We start from the raw sequence: 8571 nt of genomic DNA on the forward strand, positions 1-8571 counted from the left end.
CAATACAAAAGTACTGCGTTTCTAGGAAACACACCAGAAATCAAAACACACCAATTTTCTCCGACAGTATGTTAGGTTTCGCAGAGATCCCAGTGATGCTCTCGCATCATCGGGCGGTGTTGGCATGTTATTCATAAAAGCATAACCTGTAAACAATTAGATACAAACGCCCCTTGAAGCAGTGGCGGTTCGAGTTGTCCTCCTAAACAAACACATCAACATTCGCTCGCTTTACATACCCCCACATTACAAATTAAACAACATGAATTTCAGTCCTTTATAGATAAATTGTCAGAACCTTGTGTTGTTCTTGGCGATTTCAATGTACACAGCTGCCTGTGGCGTGGCTCTCATATAGATGCGCGAGGTCCTCTTGTTGAACAGTTCCTTTTTTCTTCTGGTGCATGCCTGCTGAATAAGAAGGAACCCACATATTACTGTCTTGTAAACAGAACCTTTTCTTCAATTGACCTTAGCATAGTTTTCCCGTCTATACTGCCTGCACTTGAATGGGAAGTTCCCAACAATCCTTACGGGAGGGACCACTTCTCTCTACTGCTAAGAAGATCTAAAGAAAACGAATATCCACCACAGGCTCCTAGTGGAAGGTTGATACAGCCGATTGGGAGAAATTCCGAAGTTTCACTAGTACCTCATGGGATGACATGTCTTTTTTAGGAATTGATGCTGTTGTGCAGTATTTTACAGCCTTCATTATATATGCCGCATCTAAATGCATATCCGAAGTAAGTGGCTTGGCATGAAAACGACGTGTCCCGTGGTGGAACGACGAATGTAGGATCGCTCGTAAGAAACAGAACAAAGCGTGGGAATTGCTACGCGCCTCTCCCACTACGGAGAATCTTAATAACATTAAGAAAGTAAAATCCCAAGGCTCGAGAACCTGCCGACAGGCCGGAAGAGATATTTGGCAGAAGTTTTTAACGGGTATCAAATCGTATACAGATGAGGCCAAAGTCCGGAACAGGGTTAATAGGATAAGAGGGTGACAAACATATTCACCTCCTTTTGTAAACACAAAAGGTGATACCTTGCAAGACCACGCAGACTCACTTGGGCAGCATTTTGACAGCGTGTTAAGTTCAACAAATTATTCACAATCCTTTTTGAAATATAAACAAATAGAAGAATGTAAGCCATTCATAATAAATGTTGACAGAATGAAACGTACAACCATCCTTTTAGTATTGCCGAGTTGAGAGTTGCGTTGAGCGCATGCAAGAGCTCTGCACCGGGATCTGACAGAGTCATGCATGAGATGATCAAAAGCCTAAACTTTGACACGCAAGTCACACTACTTGCACTTTTCAACACTATTTGGGCTGTAGGATACCTCCCAACCATATGGAAAGAAGCTATTGTCGTTCCTAATTTGCAACAAGACAAAGGCCCTTCCTCAGTGGCAAGTTACCGCCCGATAGCCCTCACAAGTTGTCTTTGTAAGGTATTTAAAAAAAATGATTAGTCGGCGAATCATCCATTTCCTTGAACTGAGAAAAATGCTCGATCCCTATAAGTGTGGCATCAGAGAAGGGCGCTCCACAACCGATCATCTTGTACGTAGTGAAGGAAATATCCGTGACGCATTTGTACACAAACAGTATTTTTTACCCATATTCCTCGATATGGAGAAGGCGTACGACACAACGTGGCGCTACGGAATCTTGAGAGACTTGTCAGAAATGGGCATCCTTTGTAATATGCTAAACCTAATAGAAAGCTATCTGTCCAAAGGTACCTTCCGTGTAAAAGTCGGGAATGTACTGTCACGCGCTTTTGCGCAAAAAACAGGTGTACCCAAAAGAGGCGTGCTCAGCTGCACTCTCTTTATCGTTAAGATGAACGCACTACTTGTTTCACTGCCACCAGCCATTTGTTATTCCCTATAAGTAGACGATATTTCAATAGTCTTCAAAGCCTGCAACCTCACAGTATGCGAAAGATAGGTACAGCAGGGCTTAAATAAGGTGTCCAAATTGGCAGACCAAAATGGATTAAAATCAACCCCTGCAGAGAGAGGCCTGGTCCCAGATCCTTATGTAGAACTGGGCGGACAATAAATTCCTGTCAACAAAGAGCAGAAATTTCTAGGCGTTATACTTGACTCCAGGTTTACTTTCATTCCTCACATAAATTATCTTAAAGCAAAATGTCTTAGAACAATGAACTTAACGAAACTTCTAGTCCAGACTACATGGGGTAGTGACAGGAAGTGTTTAATGAATACCTACAAGAGCCCAATTCGCTCTCGATTGAATTATGCTGCTGTAGTATATAACACTGCCACCCAGAGCGCGCTAAAGATGCTAGATCCTGTTCACCATCTAGGTATCCGTTTAGCAACTGGCGCTTTCGGGACAAGCCCGATTGAAAGCTTATATGCCGAAGCGAATAAGTGGTCGCTCCACCTGCAGAGATCATACATCAGCTTTACATATTTCCTTGTAGTGCACTGTAATCTTGAACATCCATGTTTTAATAACGTTACCGATATGACGTGTGCTATACATTTCCACAATCGTTCCTCTATAAGACAGCCTTTCTCGCTGCGTGTAAAGGAGCTTAGCGATGAAATGCATGTCCCACTCCTCGAGCATCGCTTAATGCTCCAAGCCAAGCTCTTACCTCCTTGGGAGTGGCAGGTGATAGAATGTGACGGATCATTTCGAAAAGTTAGAAAACACGCTCCAGAGGACGAAATCCGAATGCAGGGTTCTACACAGACGCTTCCAAGTGACATGCCAGAGTGTCCTATGCAGCCATCGGTCCATCCTTCTCGGAATCCGATCTACTACATCCAGCAACAAGTATCTTCACGGCTGAGGCCTCCACACTATTGTCCGCAGTGAAGCATATAAGGAGATCAAAACTTCAAAAATCAGTTATATATACGCACTCCCTAAGTGTTGTGAATGCCATGATGACATTCTGTAAGCACAAAAACCAGTAATTACTGTACTCTATTCGGTCCTGTGTAAAGCATATTTATCTAACCAGTATGTGCGTATATGCTGGGTTCCTGGCCATAGGGGCATCGAGGCTAACGTTCTAGCAGACTAGATGGTCACATCAATTTCATCGCATGCTGTTAATCCTACCGCTGCAGTCCCTGTCACAGACGTCAAGCCCTTTTTACGAAGGAAACTACGAAACCATTGGCAACGCATGTGGGACGCAGAGAAAAATAAACTGCATGTGATAAAGCCACAGTTAGGTTCTTGGCCCTCTCAAACAAAATCACGGCGAACAGATGTCCTATTCTGTCGTCTCAGAATAGAAAAAACTATTGGGACCCATCATTTTTTACTTACTGGAAATGAGCCTCCAACCTTTGATAGATGCGGGGAGAGACTGACCGTCCTCCACGTCCTCCTGGAGTCTCGGGAAGCTGAATCTGAGAGAAAGAAACATTTCCCCTTAGCATACCGGCAATACATCCCCCTTCATCCTGTAATATTACTCGGCCCAGAACCACTCTTTGACACTAAAGCAGTCCTAAGTTTCCTTAAAGATGTTGTGTTGCATGTTATTAGCCCCACACATTCGCAGCGTCTCCTCTCTTCAGAGGATGGTGCTGTGATAGCTGTTTCGTATAGAACATGCCTCTAGGCCTTTGTGTATTAGGGGCTTCGGCGAGGCAGTAGTGATCCAGTTAATTTTTTTCATCTCACATATTTTCTATATTGCATCATTCTTTCACGATGGCTTTCAATGCTTATAAACGTGTCATTTGTAATCGACATAATCTCGCAAAAGGATAGACAGTTGGGCGAGTTGGTACGGTAACATAATTTTGGCTTCTAGCGTGAAGTAAAACACGGACACAGAAAAAGAGCAGACAGGACGAGCGCTAACTGTCAACTAAATTTTTTATTAAAACGAAGAACATATATATAGGTGATTGCAAAAACCGTAGCATAAGAACATGACAAGGTAAAAAGCATCAGTTAAACATATGAGGGCGTATGGAAGTCGAAGAACAAAAATTTACTTCAGATTAGTACACGTATTGCGAAGGTACTGAAATTCACAATCTAACAGAGACAACGAAGCATGACTGACGCAATTGTCTCCTAACCTTTTTAAGTGGAATGCCTTTATAGTTTCCCGCGTGGTTTGGCATCTGTGTGGCAGGTGCATCTGTGGCAGGTGCATTACCATTAGACTAAAAGAAAACAAACATTCACTAAACAACCCTAATGCATCACATTTAGCGGCACATTGTTTCGATTGTGGTTGCAAACGTTTCTTTCAAGACACAAAAATTTTTTCTAGACACAGATGACAAACCACGCGGGAAATTATCGAGGCATTCCACATAAAAAGATTAGGAGACAATTGCGCCAGTCATGCTTCGTTGTCTCTGTTAGATTGCGAATTTCAGTACCTTCGCAATACGTGTACTAATCTGAAGTAAATTTTTGTTCTTTAACTTCCATACCCCCTGATATGTTTAGCTAATGTTTTTTACCTTGTCATGTTCTTATGCTACGGTTTTTGCAATCACCTATATATATGTTCTTTGTTTTAATAAAAATTTAGCTGAGAGTTACCGCTCGTCCCATCTGCTCCTTTTCTGTGTCCGTGTTTCACTTCGGGCTAGAAGCCAAAATCACCACAACATAATATTATTACAGTTAGATTTTATGCATTCTAGAGCGACTATTTTTAAGGCCCCTTTACAGCCATGTGACCAACTTCATAGAATTAATACAACACTGCAAACTCATCACTACAGATCTGGCGCTCTTTGGCCATACCTCGCCCTTGCGCCAATAAACACCATACATTCATTCATTGATAGATTCGAAAGGTGCGAAAAAGTTGCGGATTTAGAACACACTCGCAAAATATAAGTGCAGCGTCCGCCGAAGAAGATATATCAAATAAATAAGAATTGAAAAATTCCGCAACGCAAGCACAGGAGTACTGCCCATTGTGAAAGATATTATGATTAACCAGAACCTTTTAATCCTGAATGACACAATCTCGATAATTCAGCTAATGCAGTACTGTACTCAGTGCGTGTCACTTAAGGGAAGCCAGAATGTGGGAAATATAAAGAAGTCTTGCCTGAAGGCTACTTTCTCAGTTCGAACTGAATATCGTTTTCACAGCTTGCGAAACGCCTTTACAGAAGGAGACTGCTGTATCCTGCTTTGTGAGTTGTGACCATCATCACACACAACTACATTGTCGAAAAATACCTCTCGAAGCGTCTCAATTTAACACCAGCTCGCTGCAGAGGTCCCAGTCCATGTGCTCACCAACGAGGTCCTTTCAGGTTTCAAGATGAAGCATGGAGGCGAAATGCCAGAACACCCGTGTATTTAGATTTAGGTGCGCGTTGAAGAACCCCAGGTGGTCGAAATTTTCGGAGTCCTCCAGTACGGCGTGCCTCATAATCGGAAAGTGGTTTTGGCACGTTAAACCCCATAATTTAATTTAATTTTGAGGTCAAGAAAGCAAAGCATAAAAATTACGGTGTGCTGAAATATACGTTGGCTGTTACAAAAACACTCAAGTTCAGTTTTGCCGGCTACTCAGAAACAAAGTGAAGTACCGGACCCAGACTTCAAAACATGAAAAAAAGCTGAAAGGTACGACCAATAAATGAGATGAGTATGGCCGCACTCCAAAGAACTTCAACGTTCTTTCTGAGTGAGTCAGTGAATGAATGAATGAATGAATGAATGAATTTTGCGGTTTTACATGCCAGAACTGCGATTTGATTATGACGCACGCTGTAGTGGGGCACTGCCTATTCATTTTGACCACCAAGGGATATTTAACGTGTACCCATGCATAAAAGAAGAAGCTGAACGTAAACGTAAACGCAGCGTTCTCTGCGGCTTCTGTCATTTGGCCAGGTTTTGGGTGATATTAGGCTTTACTAATCTTATTTGTTGAATTCTCATTGATTATAACGCCAGCTTCATCCTAGGCAGATGTCCATAAACTCCCCCGGTAGGGGTTCTTCCCCATGGGCGGCCTCTATTCAAATGGATGAATTACCTCTTGATTTGTTCATCCGCAGTGGTGTGAGCAGCATCCCGGTGGCTCTGGTTCCTTCAAATGGAGGCTTTATACGTCTGACCAACCCCCAGGCGATCCAGAAATCTCTGCAGGCTGCTACCTCTTCATACCAGACCATCACGGAAGTGAGGCAGTCCGGCCGCGGAGGTATCGTGTGTCGATCACCAGACCAGTCCTGTGTCGCGGATTTGCTTAAGTGCTCATCATTCGCGGCATTACCGGTGAGTGCCTACATCCCTGCTCACCTCGCCTGCACTAAGGGAATAGTCAGAGGTGTCGATGCTGATCTTTCTCCCGCTGAAGCACTTGAGAGATTATCTGGGACTGAAGTAATTGCAGTGTACCGATGCCATCGAGTGGTAGACAACAAGCGGGTCCCAACAGAATCAGTGATTGCGACTTTTGCTGGAACTTCCTGCCCGTCAAAGCTAAAGGTGTGGCCCCTTGTGTTCAGAGTTGAACCCCTGGCATCGCGTCCGATTCAATGCCGTAATTGCTCGCGATACGGCCATAGTATGGCAGGGTGTAAATCAAGACAACGTTGTTGCGCATGTAGGGATGAACACGCTCAAAGTGATTGTAGTGCCCAAGAAGAGCGATGCTGTCTCTGTGATGGAAATCACCCAGCCAAATATTTATATTGTTCTGTTAGGGCTCAAGAATTACACGTGATTGATATAATTGATCAACTACGCTGCTCTAGCATGGAGGCCATAAACATTGGGAAAGAAAGGGCATCTGGCTATGCGGGTTAATAGGCAGACAAAATCTTACCACGGACCGATCACTTACTGCAACTATAGACGCCGCTGTGGAAAAAATGGCAGTGGCTTAGCTAAGGTTAAGCCCAGGATGCGAAGCATACTAGCCTTTATTTTAGTTGTTGAACCACTGCTTAGCCTGGTGAACTGCTGTTGCTTGGCTATATTTGGTTCGGCTAGACGAAGAAACATCTCATGCGTTACTCTGCTTCGCCTTCAAGAGTGGAACGCGAGAGCGTTCCCGTCGACCCGCCAAGGGGTGTAAGACAATGGGCTACGGCGCAGCGACTACGCGCCCCGCATTGTACGCGGTGAGCGTCGAGTAACGCAGCGTTCGGCGCGGCAACTAAATGTGCGCCTGAGCAAGCGACGCACGCCTGAGCCTTAGAAACAGCTCGTTTCTAAGGCAACACCGCATTCACTAGAGGCGCTTTTGTACCGCTTTGAAGCATCGTACTCGTGGCTCAGTATACGCGCCGAATAGAATAGCCGAGCGCAAGGTTTTTTTTGAAAGCGTGGAATGTCACTTGAGGTGTGAGAGAACCATGGTCATGATGGGAGATTTCAACTGTGTGTGCAAAGTGGAAGACAGAGCCCGTAATCTGTCTCGTCTCAAAGGCAGTGCGCTCCTCTTGGCAGCACTCGTTCAAGAACATAATTTAGAGGATATAGGCGACGTTTCAGCCAATAATGATACACCTCGGTTCACTCATTTTCAAGGGGCAGCCATGCCAGACTGGATCGTGTCTATGTTTCTGTGGAAGCATTGCCATTGTGCAGTGATTATGAAGTCAAACATGTTTATTTTAGCGACCACAGTTTGGCCCGTTTTTCGCTTGGTCCAAAGAAGCCGTCAAGCTTCAACTGGGGTCTTTGGAAATTCAATGAAAAATTGCTGCAGGACGAAATATTTATTTAAAAAAATTCAAGATAGCATTCAAGAGCTGTTATCGGGTGTCCACAGTGACTGCACGGAAAGGTGGGAGTGTTTTAAGCAAGAAACAAAGTTAATAGCCATAGAAAGGTCCAGCGTTTTACACTACCAAGCAAAAAGAAATCAAACAGAATTACAAAGTGAGCTCAACTTTTATTTAAACATGGAAAGCATCCGTCCTGGTTGTTACGCTAAAGAAATACAGCGAACGAAAGCACAGTTGGAACTTGTCGATAAGGAAAAATATCGGGGCGCAATCATTCGCGCACGCGCAGAACATCTATGGTGCGAAGAACAACCTAGAAAGCGCTCGTTTTCGGATGAAAAAAGTTATGCCTCACGAAAGGATATAAATGCGATAACATACCGTAATGAAATAGTACGTGATAAGAAAACCATCCAACTTGCCTTTGTAGAATATTACAGCGAACTCTTAGGACATGAAACGCAATGCGAACAGGGGTTCGAAAATGATTTCTTACACCTTTTGCCAAGTCTAGATGATGACCAACGAAATAGATTAGAAATGCCAATAAGCATCAAGGAAATAGAGCAGGCTATAGATGACCTGCGCCCTGGGAAAACGCCAGGACCTGATGGACTGAGTGGATCATTCTATAAAGCTTTCAAAACAGATATAGCTGCAGCTCTTTATTACGTTATCACAGAAGCCTATGAAAAGCGGGTACTGCCACCGTCATTTCGCGAGAGTCATATTGTCCTGATACCCAAAACTACCGATCCCTCATCGCTCTTATCCGTGCGAGCCCATCGACCAATCAGCTTAACAAACTCAGACTATAAGATATACACTAAAGT

General features: G+C 43.8%; 1 long non-coding RNA gene across 1 annotated transcript in view; it reads left to right on the forward strand.

Moving 5' to 3' along the window:
• Positions 1-5860: 5860 nt before the first annotated feature.
• Positions 5861-8571, forward strand: part of LOC139050755 (uncharacterized) — a 28051-nt gene continuing 25340 nt past the window's right edge. The window contains exon 1 of the long non-coding RNA XR_011509067.1: positions 5861-6278. This is a non-coding gene — a long non-coding RNA (uncharacterized lncRNA). The remainder of the gene's footprint in view (positions 6279-8571) is intronic.

The sequence above is a fragment of the Dermacentor albipictus genome, chromosome 10, assembly GCF_038994185.2.
Source record: "Dermacentor albipictus isolate Rhodes 1998 colony chromosome 10, USDA_Dalb.pri_finalv2, whole genome shotgun sequence".
Lineage (NCBI taxonomy): Eukaryota > Metazoa > Arthropoda > Arachnida > Ixodida > Ixodidae > Dermacentor > Dermacentor albipictus.